The sequence below is a fragment of the Anopheles arabiensis genome, chromosome 2, assembly GCF_016920715.1.
Source record: "Anopheles arabiensis isolate DONGOLA chromosome 2, AaraD3, whole genome shotgun sequence".
NCBI classification, from domain to species: domain Eukaryota; kingdom Metazoa; phylum Arthropoda; class Insecta; order Diptera; family Culicidae; genus Anopheles; species Anopheles arabiensis.
Window position 1 is genome coordinate 52,295,552 of NC_053517.1, and position 19,728 is coordinate 52,315,279.

Consider the following 19,728-nt stretch of genomic DNA (forward strand, 5'->3'; position numbering starts at 1 on the left):
ACGTTTCATGTGAACTATAAAAATGGTGCTTTATGCTGGGTCGCATCTGCCCAAACATGGAATGGTCCGAGCGAATCGCATCCCGTACGCTTTTCTCTACGGCGAAAGAAAGTGTCCCCACCCGACGACCGGAGACAGCGTAGGAAACCGTTTGAAGAATCCTACCAATTAGTAATGTGGCCGCACTTAAGCGTCCCGGGATCTTGCGCTGTCAAGAATCTCAATGAGCCAGCGGCCCATCGTTTCAGCCAACGGGAGCACGGACTTTGTCTGCGTTTCATTGTAATTCTTCGGTATCAATTTATTGCTCCCCCGTCGGACACTTGCCCCGAAGAAGACTTGGCACCGTAACGCGTAACTTTCAGCAGTACCGGCAGCAGTAGTAGCACCAGACCTGACGTTGTCTGCCACAAAGCTGTCGGATACGTTGAATGTGTGCTGCGGTCGGGGTCACGACGCTGTTCCGAGCTTGCAAGCGAGTGCTTTACTCGAAGCGTCCTAACCTTTGAACTGTAATGTGAAGAGGGTCCTCCTTTAAGAACGACACGAACGAAACGAACCGCACCCGACAAGGGAGATGCCATTAATTCTTCTCGCTCCCATTCATTCTATGCGATGGCTTTGAACGGCGTGGTCTCGTTCACCGCAGACGAACGGTGGAGTTATGTACGCGCCAAGACCATAGAAATTGTACGCAAGATTAAACCTCTTTTTGAGGGCGAAGAAAGTACGAGTCCACTCGTTTATAACACGCTCGGTTTTCATTCATTGTTGTGCGGTGTCGGAAGCCGTCAAGTTGACAGCCCTCGGTACCCTGCCGTACATAGCCGTAGGTTCATGGTAGCGTAACCATCCTCGACGTCGAAAGCCTCCCGACGAAAAGAAAACGAAAGTAGTTGTCTTGGTCCAAGTACGTTGCCTCGGTCGCAGTCGCTAACGGGTATCGTAGGCTTTGAGTGTAAGTATAGAGCTAATGTATTCACAATACCAGCGATGGCGCTTAAGAACGAAAGATAGAAAGATAGAGAAACGGAGACTACCGTGCCACACGGAACCGGATAGTGATGCTTTGACTTATGTTCCTTTCAACATAATGTTGTTGTTTATGTTTTGGTCAGTTTGTGTAAGCGATTGATCATATTAAAGTATTGCAACTGCCAGTTTGCTGACTTTCAATCGAAATAATGTGGTTCCAGTCTTGCAGAACTATTTATACACATATCAATACCAACAAATAATTATCATCATCAAATGTATTTAATCCCATTGTCCATGGTTTAAATATTATTTTAAATTGAAAAGCTAGCCACATTGCTGCAGCCATCCAATTTCACACCAACTGGGAAATGGAAATGAGCAAATATCGTGGATTTCAATTACTGACTATGATTGCATTACCCCTTGCAATGGAACAATTTGAAATTACACTGGCCAGAGAAAATGAGATTAAAATTTGAAATTTAATTCCCACCATCCCAAAAACCCATCCGCCATTTTCCACCATCCCAAAACCCAGCCAATCAGCTAAACACGTCAGAAACGGTATCGTTGGCAAATGGAATAGCTGTTTCATAGCGATAAATAAGCCTGCTCCTTTATCCTCACCACTACCCGTCAATCACAGCTCCATGTCAATAAAATCAGTTTCATCGAATCAGTTGCTTTCTAACAGATCGTCTGCTTCCCCGGGACCGGGTCTAAAAAACCTCGTTCGAGGTGTATGCTATGCATCCCGTGATCGATGACAAAGTTGCTCGCGGGAAGTTGCCGGAAGTCCCGTGACATTTAATTAAATGTGCCATCCTCTATAGACCAATCTGATGCCGATAATGCCCTTTTGATGAGTAGTGCGCAAAGTGCGAACAGCATCGCTCACATAATGTGAGTCATTTCCCTCTTCTCAGACCGACCCGCCCCAAACCGTCTCTTTGCACTATGGTTTCTTTCGGCTGCCGTGTAATAAAAGTGACAGCTTTCAATCATACGCGTTTCGCAAACTCTTCACAGATAGATAGAATCGCTCGACGTTGGGTGCGCGCTTACAGCCTTACAGAGCACAAGCCTTACTCCCACGAGGGAAGATTATCGTGCGATTTGCGAAAGCTTAACCTCGATATTGCCACCCGATGGGACACGTGAACCAACAATCCCGGCCGCTCCGTGACTACCGTACGAAACGGAGACGCTTTTGCGGTTTACCCGAAGGTACGTTGGGAACATGATTACCGAGGGTTTATTAGACCAAGAGAAACGCAACCAAACACACACACACACACACACACACACACACACACACATACACATGCACCCACACACACACACACACCAATTAACAAGCATTTGTGGTGAAAGCAAACAGATTGTAGAGAGCATGCCAGGAAGGGGGAGATTTCAGTTTCGTACGAATAATCTAACCTCATTTCCGCGCGTATTATGTACACCAGCGGGGATGGTGCGAAGGATACGCGAAATGCCATAATGCCGCACAGTTAAACTGCCGCAGAATAGAAAGATAACATCAATAATGTTCCCAAACGCCACACAAAAGAAGACGTACGGGTTCGCACAGACGCAGGTGGAACGATAACGATCATTGTTAATGGGCAGCAATAAAAGGGGTTTGCTGTTTGTCACATCGTAAACATAACGCAGCACACGCCTGAACGGTATCGAATTGGCTGCTAATGTTTGCTAAATGTTGCAAGATTTGTCATTTTGTGTAATTAGGAAATACGCTGCACAATCAACCCGTTTATTCAGTGCAGTTTATAGAAATGCCGTAACAATACTTGTGAGTTATTACAAAGCTATTATGGAAAATAAAAAAAGAATTGATTTTGTCAGAAAAGAATGAACAAGCTTCAGGATAGTTTGGCGTGTGGTTTTTTATGGATTGTTGCCATGATTTAAACCACTAACAGTCAAAGTTCATGTAAAAAACGGGCCAGTATCGTTAAAGGCCCGAACGTTATGATCTTTCTTCGATCGAAAACAAGAACGCCCTGCCTCAAACGCAAACCAGAAGTTTTCGAACAGAAATCAAACTGTCATGTTGCAGTAATAAGTTGCTCAATGCAACAAATCAACGTTACATCCAATGCACCAACCCATTCAACCAAATGCAATGCTTCGGACTAAATGCCCGTAAAGCGGGAAACGGAATCCTTGAGAATTGGACTGCCCTTAGTCGATGCTTCTCAGGGGACAGCACTGCACTTGCATCGGTGTAGCATGAATCAAGTGCAACGTACGTCTGAGATTGCAGTTTGCCGAGGACCACACGTTCGTCGGGCCAAGCATTCCACTTCTCGTTAGTTAAGTGCTTGTAAGCAGGCAGATTGAAAACCCATTTCAGTCACTAGCGACCGACACTTGTGAAGCGTATTTAATGCAATGAGTGTAATTAAGTTTCGCCCCACTTTCGTACGTGACTGTGCGTGTTTGTGCGTGTATGTGCAGTCGAAGCTTAGAGCTAGCGAGTCGGGGTGAGAATCAGAACTGGCTAGAGAAAATCGAATCAGCAGCCAGTAAGGAAGGGATGTTTTATGAGAAATGTAACGTTTTTTCACTCACACAGCCCCCTACCATTTTCAGGAAGTTCTACCAATACTTTACCTTAACTGATGTCTTGATTATGATGGCAGTTGATTTGCGCTGTACGTGTGATGCAGCAAAAGAACAGAACTCACCATATTTACCGGAAGTGATTCGGGACATGCTTTGTACGGTTGCTAGTTCTATCGGTGTGGCCTGATGTGCCATCAGGCGAACATTTCCAGCGAAGCGATTAACTATGCGATTATGGACATCTACGCAAACGTGTAATCGTTTGGTGCCTTTAGAAACAAAGAAAGGCACATTTCCCTCTGGCTTTGTTCTAGGTCAATCAGCAAAACCTCAGCCATGCATCACTAATTTTAAACGGATACTGCATTTCCACTCTCTGCTCCGTGGGTCGCACTGCGTTGTTTTCGATCTTTGATTGTGTTGCTGTAGAAACACTCGAATTATGGTTCAACAATTGTATGCGAGATTTAGGTTCGGATCGACTCTGCCTGTGCACGCTGCTATCAAATATTTCCATACCTGTATATCTAACGCCAGCTGAGGTTGGGTTTCCGAGTGCGTACAACAAGTTTTTTTTTACAGTAGAGAGCGGATAAAAACCCTAAGGCTTGAGGCTCAATGCTTCGAAGAGTTTTTTTTCGCACATCCACTAATACATAGAAAATGAAGACAAGCAAAAGCCAAACGTATCATGGCAACACCCATTTTGAATGAGAAAGCATCGTAAAACAAACCAATCACCTTCGTGATATTATTTTTCGATCGCCACTGTACGAGTATCCTTTACCGAGGTTTTCTGGAGCCAGGTAGGAAAATGTGCTTGTTATTTCTGACCTGATGCCTCACCATTAAATCGCTTCCAATCTCACCCAACACCGTTGGTAGAGGATGGTGAGGCAGGTGAGTACACTTGACTCAGCCGGTTTACAATTTGCTTTCATCTCGTTCATTCTATTCCAGGTTTGACAGGGCGCTCTTCAGCAACTCTGGAGTTGAGTATCTACCGTTTGAAGATCCTTATTTCATCCGAGAGTTGGAGTACGAGCCACGGGTGAGTGTGTTAAATCAAATCAAGCCGTGTGAAAATGGAAAGGATGCACAAGCATAGGAACAAAACACTCACTCAAGAATAACGAAGCGAAGCACAGCAGTAGGACAAAACAGGATGGCACATTTTTTAATAAATTTACCATGGGAATCTGGTATCATGGCCATCACTCGCGCTTATTTTAATTACATATGTTTCCATTTTCATAGTATCATAAACTACGCAATCAATCTAGCATCTATCTAAAAAATATCACTTGAAACTCTTTAACGCAGCCAGACCAACACGAAGAAATAAAGTTTACTTTACCTTCCTCGTGCCATTCTCTGGTGAAAGTGTTTCGTGCGAACTGAGGCTGTGGGAAGGAAAATGGACCCACACTTCGCAGCGCCCTGCTATTGATTACCATTTTTCAGTGCTACACTTGCTACCGTAAACATGGTGAGTGTATGTGTGTAAGTCAAACGGAAAGTCTTTCAACGACACAAATGAAAAGCTACGAAATCAATCAGAGAACATGGCTTAAGAAACTCCATGCTCGCACACTAAACCAATTACGACGACAAATTGAGTAAAAGTGGTTCTTGTTCTCGTTTCACAAAACACGAAACGGTCAGGCGAATCTCTCCCAGCGGTGGTCGGTTTCCATCAACGAAAATGTGATTGATATTTTATGAATCCCGCCCCGGGGAACTAATTTCACTCAGCCTTTATTGTTTCCGACCCGAGGCAATCGACAAACTCTTCACCGCTCCCTACCCGTACCCACGAACACGGTTTTCCGTCGCTTTGAAGAAAACCTTGCGAAGATAAACGAACGAACGGAAGGACGACCAAGAAATTAGAAGCAAAAGTATTTGAAGAAGCGTGAAGTATGCAATCACAGTCCATTGCAATAAATAACGTTTGAATTGACAGTTGCATTTTCGCCTGCACATACAATTTGCGGTAACGATATCTCGTGAAATGTATCAATTCTACCAAAAGCCACCACACAAGCATCAAGAATGAAACCAAATTATGATTCCTATAAAAACTGTCCTGGGATGAGCGATTCTGTGGAGCTTAAAAATTTGCATCGCAAAATGTATTCTTGGTTCGAAACGATGAACAAGCGTTGCACAAACTGTATGTATCTTTTTGGACAGTAAAAAAAAACACAATACAAACGCGCAAGACGAAAATAGAGCACATGGACGAAGCATGTAGAAGCACAGTCCAATTCTCAGTGCAACGATTCGGAAGCACTGTCCTAAATGTGTGGAAAACGGCTCAACGATTCATATGACGGGTGCAAATGCATCCGACGTTAACGAATGCCGGACAGACACAGTTTGCAGAAAAGAATAAAATAGAAAAAGCTATTTTTCTCTGCATCTAGCTACATGCTATTTGCATGGATATCCATAACTGAATTTTTTTAGTGTTTGTCCCCACATGGCTAGTGTACACTATGTGGAAATATTGAATTTCGACGTAAAAAAAAATACGCATTTTTATTAAGCACAGGAGCTTTTTTATTGCAGAAAAATGCAACGAGTTTGTGGTTGATAAAAACACAACCGTTACATCACACTATGAATACATTTCGTGACGACAGAAGTGTATACGAATTTTGGACGTAAAACTTCACTTTAATGTGTTACCGGCAGCTTAAGTAAAAGGATCTTCTCAACAGATGAATAAACATATCCGACTGTAACTGAACCCCAGGCCCATTCATGCTAACCGAATGGTACACCCGTGACCGACTCTTCTTGAAAAGCCCTTCCCATTGGTGAAGACGAGCTCTCGAAAGGTTTCCACGTCAACTTCGAATCGATCCAAGTGTTAGTCGAAGAAGTTCTTCGAGTGGCGAGGAAGACTTTCGCCAAGGTCGAGAGCCCTGCGAGGACTTTGGTTTGGTAGGCCACAGCCACAGAACTGAACAGCTGAAAGCAAAACCATCGCCACCATCATCGTCGCTACTTTTGCTAGCAATCTTATCCTTTGCTCCATGAATAATTCATACAACCGCAGCGCAGAGACGATCGTATAGAGGGAGCCAACTGGGGCCGAGAACTGGAGGAAAAACGGTTATTAGGGATCAAGGAAGGGCTCCCAAAGGCAACGACTGCTACCGGTTACGCTAATGAAGCATCCTAACCACGGCACCCTAACAGTCCGAATACTTCCTTACAGGCTCTCGGTGACGTTTCCTATGCCGCTCGTTATCACCCGAAACGAGCACAGTCGAAACCGGCACCAACGAGTGTGTCGTCCTCCCGGGGCTACGTCAAGCGGGACGATTTGATGGAGCAGAAATTCGCTGCTCTTTTCGCTGTCAATTTGTCGGCGACAGGAGCTAGCTCTCGTCGCCCTGAAACCATTTGCACTGGAGTAGATGTTATGTGTGACGAGGTGCTAGGAGAATGCCAATGTTCATCATTTCTAAATGTCCAATATTCGATAATGGGACAGTCATTGGTTTTGCATCGTCATAAGTTTATAGATGGTAGATGGTTGTGTTCCATTGTGAAGCTGCCACTAACCAGGCAATGAGCTGGAAGCTACTGAAACATTCCTAGCCGCCATCAACTGTCTTTTCATCCCAACTAATGAAGCGCGACACAATGGTAAGGCTAGTCAAATCCCAAGCTCTACGAATGAAACAGGAGTTAGTTACTCATTGGAATGCAAATGCCCGGTCGGAATGGGAGCTTTTGTTCGTTCAAACCACATTGTTTCATACCCAATTCGAGTATATCGGATCCTTCGTTAATTAAAACACGTTCACCTACACCACGTCCTGTCATAACGCTTTTGGTGGTGTAAGTGCATACATCTCTACTAGGTAAGCGGATATATTGTCCATGGAAAACTAACTAAGCTGTTTCTTTTTTATCTATATGTCCATTCTAAACTCAACACGTCCATGTGCACACATTCCACATAGTATTATATTGTACATGCAGGACGTCCACACGGGAGCATTCTTCATGCCAGCGCTGACTAACCGGTCAGCAGGAAAACATTACACAAATTTCTCTATGGCCCTCGACTCATTTCCCGTTCACGGGAAGATTCTATGTGGCATTTTCCCTATGCTGTTGTATCCGTCCCACACGTGATTTATGATTTCCAACAGAGTAAATTTGAGTTACTAATGCAAATAGTGATGTTAGAATGTGTTTGATTTTTATAAACTTAGTGACGAACTTAAAGTAATTAACTAACAGTATGGATTTGCATGGCGTACATTCTATATTTATATTTTCTTCTCTCACAGTTCTTGTGAAGCAAACATGAATTGTGTGAAGCACGTTTGAAGAAAATAAACCCTTGCAAGGGAATTATATCTGTTTCGATACAATCATTAATTGTAGTAACACTATCCATATCTGGAATGCGAACTATAAGATAAAATGTCTAAATTTATCCTCTGATATGTGCCAAACAGGTCCTTCAGCCGTATTATCTCGCTGCGCTCTCATGATGATGGTTTTATCGGTCCGATCAGGCTAGAGTTCAGCAGCGTAGCGTTATCTACCATCGTTTTATGCTTCTCATCCCCTCCACACTACCAGTGCAAACACCACTACGCCAAAGTCAGTCTCTGCCTTTTACCACCCTACACCGAAACCTCACGCCACCATCGTTGGACTAGGCGCCAACTCCACTTATCAAAAAGGGTTCATACTCGAATTCGCCTGTTTCACGCATGTGTGTGAGTATTTGTATAACATAGCTGGGGACAACTGGACGCCAAACTTGTCTCCTGTTTGATGGAGAACCAAGTAGATAGCAACTATAACGTGCTGCTCTGGTCTAGCCCGAGACATGGAAAATGGGTTTCCCTAGCACACAATCAGGGATCCTCTCTTGTACCAGTGGTAAACAATAAATAAATAAATACAGAGCGCTCACACGTACGAATGTGACACCGGTTTTATCGACAAGTTTTGATGAGCACTATTATTGGCAAACTTTTTTACTCGCAACAATCACCAAACAGCCGTTGTCGAACTTTACAGCGGTGGTGTGGACAGTTTTTGGAGCAATATTTAGATGCCTGAACGAAGCTGAAATGTAATCCCTGCTGGATACCTTCACAGTGCAATCATCCAATAGTTTCCCTTTCGAGGAACGATTCTCCCTGTTTTCTCTGCAACTTCTGTGACATGTTCAATATCGGGAGGAACAGCTTTCGCATGCTCGCAATTTAATTGACATTCTCAGCAAAGCAGTAAGCGCTACCTTCCTGCTCATGACATTCTCTAACGATTGAATAGAGCGTGAGTTTGCATTTTGTAATGGAGCAGGTTATGGAAAGCAATTGTATTGAATGGAAGAATGACGATGTATTTCCGATTTTCGCCAGGTATCACTACAGCTATGAACTTTCAAACATCATCGACAGGACGCAGCAGCTGTGATCGAAGAACGTGGAGCACGTGTACTGCATGACGAGTTCCTTGAATGTATTGATTCCTTGAACGTCTCCTACGTAGAAGATGCAATTTTGAACATCATCCATTTGGGGACAAACACATTCGCACTCCAATAAATTTGCTCCGCTTTTTTTTACTTTCCACCCCTTAAAGACTAGCTTGTGCAAACGCCTTTTACCCAACCGTATGTAGCGCGTCCGTTGTGTAGTGCGTGTTTCCATGGTTATCGTGCACTTTGTGAGATGACTACAGGATGACACTGTTTGCCATGCCTGCAGACACGTTCCATTCCATTACCGACCTACCAAGGCAATGGGAAAGATAAGCTTCCGGCGGCAGTCTGCCGCACTTTCTGCTCCGCTTCTCCCTTTCCGCGCGTTCCCCCCGCAAGATGATGCTATGTCGTTTTTTCCCGTCTGCCTCTGCTTTCTATAAAAATCGGCTCTTGGTATACGCAGGATTTCCGGCATCGTACGTACCATAAACCATCATCTGCTGAATTTACTACGCGAAGCTTGTTCGTTCGCCATCCTATTCCGTCGTTGTTCGCTAAACTCTCATCTTATTGCCCCAAAAATTGTGTGTGTTTTTCGCGTGAAGTACGATGTGGGAAAACACGCGAAGATAAAAAAAAACCGTTGTCTTCCAATGACAAAAGAGCCCAAAATGTTGTGGAAGGTTCGGTTACGTTGCACAGCTCGAGCTCGTATAGCGTGTGCCTCGGGCCTCACATGTGCCTCCGTCTAATGCCATACGCTAGGGAAAAGCGCGGGTATGGGCGGACGGTGAAAATGCGAGAAAATTGATATCCAACGCGATCTCTACTTATCAGTGTTTATTGCGACTAAGAGCCTGGGCAAACAACATATTCACGTGCGTTGGCTTTGCGCGCTGGATGGACGAGCTTGAGCAGAGGCAGAAAATCCAACCACTGCAGCTGGTGCTGCCCACTGAAAACGAACACGAAGACCAAGACCGGAATTGATGACCTCGCGTGTAAATATGGCCGGTCCGTTAATCACCGCCAAGGATAAGAAACCCGAGCAAAAGCCAGATCCAGATACATATTGCCTGCCAAACAAAGACTCTCCGTTGCTGGAGAGTTTTGCGCGCTCGGATGAACTTTTCCCAATTCTTACCGGCCAAATGTAACGCAAATGTGCCACAAATAATGCTGGGATAGAAAAGTCTTCCGCTAGCATAGCAATTCCATCTGGTGCCGGCTGAGGTAAATTATTTCATTAAAATTTGTCACATTAATTTCAGTAATAAGATTACCATTCTCTCAGCCTCGAGGCATATCGCCGTAAGCGTCGCCGTTTTCTTTCCCTTTGTGACAGTATTTTTAGCACCTTTGAAGCCACTTTCGTTTGAACATTTATCAAATTAGCTCCAGATTTTGGGGGGACCTGGGCTCTGCACACTCGACAAGAGATTCCTACGGTAAAGGTAATGTAATGTGTTTGTGGAAAACCTGCTCGGCCATAGGGAGGCAGAATTTTGATGGAAATTTACCAACATTGATGCTCAAAAAGGTACCTTTAGTACGGTGAGCTGGTGAGAACGGATGGTACACTGAATGGTTCATTAGCTTGGGAAAATAGCACCAGGTAAACAGTGTCCTTTGAAAAAGAAAATGTTTCCAGCCTCGGTGTCCCACCCACACAATTTGGACCAAACTTCTGCTGTTTTTTTTTTGTAAAGTCCCTCATCAATATGCACACAGCCCCAAGTTTACTTTCCGACATTCTGCCCCAGTGACAGCTGTCTTTGCACGCTGTTCGTTTGGTTCTTTGACTGTGTTTTCTCTTCGGATTTGTTGCTGTTTCACAAACAAAACACTGCTTGAAATGGTTTCCGGTTCCCATTACCGTTGAACAATGTCCGACAAGCTTCTATTGGCTGATGGTTTGCTTACAACGTGTCCTTGAGCGAAACCGTCGCGATAAAGCGCGTAAAAATAGGTGACTTACAAACTGCTGCAAAAGTCAGTTACAGGCCTTGGAGCATTCAACGGCCCGCCCGTAATGTTTGCCTATTTTTTTCGGAATTTAAACATTGGAAAGGAAAGTAGCCCACAAGCTAGGAAATGAATGTGAGGGGGCATTTTAATTTTGTAGATTTAATAAATTGGAACGTCCCACACAGTTTCGGCACCAACATAATTGGATCGTTTGTTGATCGCTGGTGGGGCGCTGTATAAACAAAATATGGTTAGGTTGTGGTAGAAATACTCCATAGATTTTCAAACAATTTCACCATTGTTTAAACATTCATTTTAAAACGAGGATCAAAAACAAATGAGCAACTGATAACCTTTTTCGGCTTGAACCGATAAATAAGCTGCTAGTTGTACTAAAATTGAAATTATCAAGCTTCTGCATTTAGTACCAAAAAAATTCGAAAGTATTGTTTGTATTACACGTTTCAAAACAATACAACGCTTAAACTCAATGAAATTAAACATCAAAACCATCTACACTACTTCAGTTGATTACAGTGTCGAAAAAAACGATCCCTTCCCGTTAGCCATCATGTTTCCGTTTCTCCCGTATGCTTTTCTACCGGGGCAACTTCTGCTAGAGCTGCGAAATGAAAACGGCCTCGCGGGACTTGTAACGTCAAAATTACTGCAGCTTTTCCGCAGAACTCGCGCCGTCCGGAGCAAAGATGCCCTCCCCCCGGGTGTGCGATTCTGCCGTTTCTGGCGTCGCCACCACTCTCTTGCCAGCACACACCATGATTACCCTGAGCGGGGAGAAGGAGCTACAAAGGGCATGGAAAAAGGAAGACGGTCTAAAGTGGTCCCAGGATGCTTTGTCCGTGGCAAAAAGAAACGCAACTCGTCAGCATCTGATAACTGTGGAATGGCACAAAGAAGCGTGCAGCGCCAAGCTGGCAGAAAAGAAGAGCAGGAATTTGTTTGTTCTTGCAGCCGTCTCCTCGACATTCACGGCGGAATGGAGGCGCCCTTTTTTGTGAATGCCAATACACGGCCGTGCGGCACCAGCCACGGTATTGCCACACAATCGAAAACGGATGGGTACGTCGGGTGGCCTGCTCGAAAAGATTGTAGCCTATAGAAGAAAAAAGCTAGCAACAAAATGACTGTATTTTTCCGCAACTGAATCGCCACAGAGAAAGCGTGGTTGTTTCATTTATTCCACCTTGCCCAAAGTGAAAGAAACCATTCCAACCGCTCAAAACGATCTGCTATCGTGCTCATCGTTTTGCAAAGGTTAAGGTTCCTGAATTTCCAACACTCCCCGAACCTTATGAGGTGCGTATTTTACGAACCCAAGTGAAACAGGCGCTGCAGCTTGACCGGGAAGGGTAAAAGGTAAAACGCTGAACAAACAGCGACTCTAAGTGGATCAGTTGCGGATGCTACAATCAAAAAGGGGACCCTTTTTTGGCGACAGTTTTGGCCCAGCATGGCATGGAATGGAGTAATCGAATTTTTGAGAGTGCCATTCGAACTGATTTTCTGCTAACCGTGCACGGCGGCGGCACCATGCTGCTACGTGTCGGTACACCATGTCCCAGGGATAACAAAGGGATAACGTAGAGTGGCTCAGCAAATGTAAAAATTATCACGACTCTATCGAAATGGTTTGCTTTCGGTGCGTATCACTGGGACCCAATCAATGCGGCTCGTATTAAAATCAATTCATTACATACTTCACTAGAAGAGGGAATGTTCTTAAGCTTCAAAAGAAACTATCGCTGAATCGCAGGGGATTGTTTTTTTGTGACTTGTTTTTTGGCCTGGTTACTCAGGGCTATGGAAAGAATCCTCGGAGAGATAGGCAATGTCAGGGTAATGTACAATTTTTAAAGATTCTATTACGTTTAAGGGATAGCGCAATAGTTTTAATAATTACAGCAAGCTCAAGGATACATTTTTATACATTGATTGGTTTTCAATGTATCCCCTGTCACCTTGCCTTTTTTGAGGTTTTCCAGTGTATGAAGTTTAAAAAAAAATGTCTCAAAATTTAACAATTTTCAAAATCTCAGATCCGGTTGCAGTCTCTGTTTTTATTTTGACAAAGGCGATTTCCTACATCACCACATTTTATATGATATAAAATTGTCCTTTTACAGGGTTTCCCACGATTTATTGGTCAGTTCGAATGATTTGTGGTGCGTTCCCACGATTTTTTGGTCGTATCCCTTAGATTGTTGGTTCGATCCCATAATTTATTGGGTTTTTCCGATTAAATATCAATACAATTAGACCAAACAATTCTGGGAAACGACCAAAAAATCGTGAGAACGCTTAAAAAAATGGGAATCCACCAAAAATTGATGGGAACCAACCAATAAATCGTGAGAAACCCTGTAATCTTCTTCTTCTTCATTTGGCACAACGACCGTTGTCGGCTAAGGCCTGCCTCTGTACCACTTGTGGGTTTGGCTTTCGGTGACTTTTGGATTACCCCCATAGCAGGATAGTCAGTCCTACGTATGACGGCACGGTCTATTTGGGGCTTGAACCCATGACGGGCATGTTGTTAAGTCGTACGAGTTCACGACTGTACCACGAGACCGGCTGTTTCTTATAATATTTGATATTTAATATTGGAACTGTCATGTTTTCGTCCCTTTCAAGATAGCTTTCAGGGCATGTTCACGGACAGTTGTTGACAACCCTGTTCCTTCTTATTTTTTTATTCTATACAATTCCATTATACAGGCTTTGTTTACTTATCAGCATTCAAGAACTGGGGCATTTCTGTAGTACAGTCGTCAACTTGTTCAATCCTCGTAGATACCGTCACCCCCGTAGCAAGGACTGACTATCCGAATGTGGATGGTGGTATTAAGAAGTCTTGAAAGCCTGTATAGGCTGGCTTGACCGCGTAAATCGTTATGTCAATATAGAAGAAAAAGAACGGTATAGTTAGTCGTTTACCTTTAATAAACTAATTTGCGATTTAACTCTATGTGGTCTCACAGCTACTCACGCACAGTTTCGCGTGACTCTTAAAAAGTGATCAACAGTCACACTCATTATTATAACTCTTTCATTCTGAATTAACTCGTGTTGTAGCAATTTTGAATTTGTTACAAGCCATTTAGTTTGGTTTACTGTTATGTAGTACGTAGTAATGTCGGATTTGAGGGCAATATGGACCTGTCTTGCACATTTTCCCCGTTGCTCTGATATATTTGTACTATGGCACGACAACTCCCCAATATATTGGAATCATACAGCAAAGCGTAAGATATTTTATTATTATTTATCAAATGTTGCTCGATACCGATTGCATCAAAAAAATCTATCTCAGACTTAGCTAAGTAGCAATAAAATCACATCAATTCAATGAAAAACACTCACCTTCTGTGGCTAGGTGCGGTCTGCTAGCTATTCCTACGAGGCAGCCCACACGCTAATCGATGTCGGGTCGTATCGATAGGATTTAACTCCTATCACTTGTGATATGGGGGAAGCGCCGTAACCGTAGTTCCGTCCGTAGGTTCCGGCTTTGCCGCCACCGTTCGTAATGCCCCGCTAATGAGCCGCTTGTCCGTTCGATTTTTTTTTCGTTTTGTTTTATTTATTCACTTCGTTTGCGTTCCAGTACGACTTTGGCTTTCTTTTCCGATTTTATGATATTTCTTCGTGCCCTTTTTTTTGCACTTCTTCACACTTCCAATTCACAACTTTCTTATCTGCAGCACTAGTTCACACGCAACACTAACTGAATTGGGGGGAAAAAAAGAACACAAATCACGTCACGATAGCTCACAGGGGAAAGAAAATAAACACGCTGGAAACTCTCACTTCACCGTTCAGTGCCATCAATACGAAATAATAACAAAAAAAAAACAGGACCAAACAGCGAAGCCACATACATACACTCACACACATACTCGTTGATTCCGGCACGGAATGATAAGCACTCGTTCGCGGTGAAATGAGATGGAAACGAGTTTGTTTTTATTCAAATAACTTTTGAACAGGTGATCTCCAGCAGGGTGGAATATTTTAATGGCACAACCACGCCAGTCAGGGGCAACAAAGTAACTAATACAGTATATTGTTATTGTTTTGGTTCCATTTTAACTCGGTCGGAAAATTTAAACCATCCGAAACGAACAAAGAAACCCGAACGAATGCCGTCACGCTACCATGAAACTTACTTTTAAATCACAATCAATAATCAATCCATCGATTTTCTGGCGGCAAGTGGTCTGAAATAATGTTTTGAGTTTTTTTTTTCTAACTGAGCCCGAATTTTTCCTTTAGTCTGTGGTTCAATTTTGCTTAAGATTTAATCTACTCGCCGACCGCTTCAGTCGACGCCAGAAAACTCGCAGTACAGTGTCTCTCTGTTTTTCTTTCCTTCTACTTCTCTTTTTCACTCTCTACTTCAACTGCCATCCATTATGCAGCATCCATCCATCATGATTGAAGCATCCTTCCCGAAGCCCTTTCTCTTTCGTTGTAAATTTTCATTTCATGTTTTCTGACGGCCTTCGCGATTGGGTTTTCCGATTTCATTATTTCTGCCATTTCAGCAAAACCCGCGATACGCTAACACTGCCTCAACCCGACTGATCGCTTTCCGCTTCTTCCAATTTATTTATGCAGCATCGTTGCCAGTGCATCGTTTCACGGTTTTATCGAACATTTTCCGTTCATATCGTTTCATTTTTTTATTTTTTTGCTTATGATTTTGGTTTTGTTTGCGCTCTATCGTACGTTCTTTCCTTCGGCGGTTGGTGTTTTGTTTTTAAATTTCAGCTTTTCTGAAACTGATCAATATTCAATCTTCCGCGCGCATGGCCATGATGGGGGCTCCTTAACTTTGCATAACGAAATGCCGATGGCTTAGAAAGATTTGGGAGGCGGTGAAACAAAACAACCAAAAAAACACGAAACAGCATGAAAATGGCTTCAGCCCCCTTGCTGCACCCTGCGATACCCGGCAGATGAGCACCGATAATGATGATAGCGCGGAGATGGTTCGATGATGATCAACCTTTAACGAGGCCACGCGCGATGGAGTGTATACAAGATTCGGGAGGGGAGGGGATTCGAGCTTTCAGTGTTTTCGTACGGTACCATCGATAGGACACACCGCGCCATAATGATGATTACTTCGCTGATTAAGAAAATCCCATCAAAAACCTCAACGCAACACGATTCATCTCACTGTTTCTGAGTGTTGGTACAACCGCACGGCCACACTGCATTGCCCGCCTGCTAAACCGTTTTCGAAGCAAATTAGCCAGCATGTTGGTGAGGTGTTCGCGAAGAAATTGCCGCAAATCAAGCGTAAAAGAAAGTGAAAGAGCAGCCCGTAATGTCCGCGTGTAGCAGGAATACGCGGCAATGGCGCATCTAATGAGCATTAGTAAAAGTGTTTGTAAAGCAGGTGGAGAGGAGATGCTCTCGGTTATGCGGGTAGTGGAAAAGTGGCGTTTGAATGGGAAGAATACGTATCGAATGCGCTACAGTCGCTGATGCAAGATGCAAGTGAATAGCGTTTAATCAAGCCGTTTGAGTCGATGGACATTTTAATTGGACGTTATATATAATGTGAATTAATTACAGTTCCTTTGAGCTGTACCTCCCATAGCAAAAGAGTGCAATTAAGTTTTTCGTAGTGGACAAAGTGCCGACCCTTTTTTTCTGCGCACTGATGATGAAAAGTCTGCAATTTTATTTTAAAATCACAAACAAATAAACGTAAAAAGGCTACAAGTACCACTGTGCTTCGCTAACGACCGACTTTCGGCCGTACTCTCGCAACGAAAAAACAAAACGAATGAATTCTGCAGATGACCACAATCTGCTGCAAAAGAGAGCTGCAATGCAATAAAACTGCACACGATGCGTCCCATTCAGCTAGCTTAACCATCGACCACTTTCACCATAGCACTGTACCATCCATGCTTTTGTTACTAAACCTTTCAGCACCATCATTTTGGACCAGTCTTTACAGTTGCCAGCCAGCCTGGATGGTTCCAAGCCAAGGTTCGGCCCTATGATTACGGTCGGTCGTGGTAATTCTTGGAAAAAGAACTGCTCGCAAGTGTGGCCTCTTGCTAGTCAGGATGAACGAAGGCCACACGTTTGATGAACGATCCGTTTTCTATTTCTGTCTTTTGGAGTTTGCAAATTCGCTGTGAACCATCGAACGTAGCCGCACCGGCGCACCGGTTTACCGGCAGCACGTTGCGGATGATCGAATTTCAGCCCAACGCCACTTAATGTGCCTCACACAACAAGTAGCACTTGGGTCAAACATAGGCCATACAGTGTAGGCCTGTTTTGTGCCAGCAACTAACGGCCACGCGTTTCGGTTGCCCTCACAATTTTAGGTTTTGACGTTTCTGGTTAGCAAATTGTTATTTGTTTTAGTAGCGAGGAGGAAAATCTGCCGTTCCTTGAACATATCCTTCCGTGTTTCTTTTGCAGCTGTTACAAAAAGTAGCAGCGGTCATTTTCTTCTTTTCGTGACTTTTTGTTCACTCCAAATCACAAATCATTCACCGTCACCTGCGGGGAAACGGAAAACGCACGACACACGAAACAACGGTTCGAGTAGGCTAACGTTCGCGACGGTTCGCTTGTTTGATTTCTGCGGTTGCTTTCGCAACTTTCTCTCTTGTTGGAAACCTGTTTTTCGTTTCATTTCACCCCGCGGCGCCCGTTTCTCTATCACACACTCTCACACACTCACACACACACTATACATTCACACACATATACACGAGAGTGCTTGGCGTGTTGCCACTGATCAAGCGTATCGCTGCGGATGACCACCCGAAATTCACCCGCCCTCTGTGGCCCTCATGCCGCACAGCGTCATTCCATCCCCAAAACCACGACACAATCAACCTCATTCCGTTGCACATGCACGCCGCATCAACGGCCACTGGGAGCAACCCAAAACGAAATGCATTCAACGCAGTACGCTTTCCACCATCTTGTACAACCCACTCGCCCCACCCCACTCGCCCCACCCCTCCCTGATCAACACAATTACACACATATACAATACGCGGCACATTCACACTTAACGCCTAGTGTCACCATGTTTTCCCAATTTCAACAACACTTATAAGGTTTATATCTGTCCTACAAACTTAAAGTTTGCATTGGCATAAACTATAACGCTAGTAACTGTCACACACTATGTCCATTTTATTACATGAGTTGTAAACTATTTTCAAGTCTAAACTTCCGCTACACCCTTCGCCTAATGTTACACACTTACGGTTAGGATTTCTTCGTAACAGCGATTTACCGAAAAGCCCGGTTTCGATTTCAAACTAGCGCTCGCACGTGCGTCCGTTCGACTGCGCGGTTCAAAAGTAAATAAACGATGTTCGGTCTCTCGGTTACTTTCTTGCCCGGCGAAACACGGTGGGCGGTAGTGAGAAGCTAACCGCTCACTCTCATCACCGAATGCTCACCGTTCAATCTACAGGGTGTCTCATGGTTTTTTGAACACCCGTTCTAATTTGTTTTTCAATTTCACGCAATTTTTATTTCAAATTGAACCGGTTTCTATGTATTATTTTTCGCACATATCAGGAAAATCGTGTATCTTAGTGACCAATAAAAGCAAAATTCATTCGAACAAATTATCAAATTCATTCAAATCAAATTATAGCATTATCTTGTCCTTATTTTAAATGAACCGATGCATGTAAAGCCTAATCGATAATCATGCTGTATAAATTGTTAGTTAGATAGGAAGTTTTGGTTTCGATAAAAAATATCAATCCCGTATAAAGAGTTGTAATCTGTGTTACAGACATATTATAAACATTTCAAGTGGCTTCAAATGTATTATTTTTGTAAAATTTATATCTAATGTATTTTTTAATACCGATTACATTCTTCTTTTCAAAGATTTTAATCTTTTCAGTAACCTTTTCCTAAAGATACTAGGTTTAACAAAATCATGGCTGTTTAAGCACATGAGCCTGGCTCAACAACCTTTAATGGCTTAAAGCATTACTATAGAAGAAACTCAAAGACTCTTTATTTTGTTCAACCCTTTCCCATAGTGCATTGTTGAATGAGAAAATCAGTCGGTTCCGAGCCGAGAATGCATTCGTGCAGCCCCTGTTTGTGTGCTACAAGCGCGTGAACATCTCCGAGCCTGTGAGATGACGAATGCTGGATGCCCTCGCTCTCTCAGCTAGCCCTTCAAAAAGTTTCGGCCGGTTATCAGTGCGTCGAGTTACACTTCAGCGTTGGTTATCAGTTGAAAGGAAAAAAAAGCCCCAAAACGAGAAAAATCCTTTTCCATCACGGACGGTAAGGTTTAAGGTTACGACGATGTTTCGTTTTCGGTGCTTTGTCGTTTGTTCGTTGCCCATCATTACCGTCGAATGTCGATACGGCTGCCGTGTTTCACGCCAGCATGAATACGTTTGGGGCTGCTTCCTTTCTACACCATCGTGCAGGAAGCACCCATTTTTTATCAGGTTTCGTTTTATCCAAATAAACGGCATCAAAGCTCACTGCAGATGCGGCGGTGCTGTGCGAAATAAAATAAATCGAATGTAATTTTCAACCCGCCATAACTTTGGATGTCCGTAAAAGAATCGAATTTAGGTCACAATGAATGTAGAAACAAGCGGAAACCAAATTCTGGCTCCTCTTTGCCAACCGGCTAACCCTTACACCGCCACCAAACACCCTTGCTCACA

The 19,728-nt window shown here is 43.6% G+C and overlaps 1 protein-coding gene across 2 annotated transcripts in view; it reads right to left on the reverse strand.

The window, feature by feature from the left end:
* LOC120901830 overlaps window positions 1-18,372 on the reverse strand; it is a 49,691-nt gene extending 31,319 nt beyond the window's left edge. For both annotated transcript variants that reach the window (XM_040310142.1, XM_040310151.1), the window contains exons 1-2: window positions 18,282-18,372; window positions 14,390-14,753 (exon numbers count right to left, since the gene is read on the reverse strand). The gene's annotated coding sequence lies outside the window, so the exon portion shown is untranslated. The remainder of the gene's footprint in view (window positions 1-14,389; window positions 14,754-18,281) is intronic.
* Between the last annotated feature and the right edge of the window lie 1,356 nt (window positions 18,373-19,728).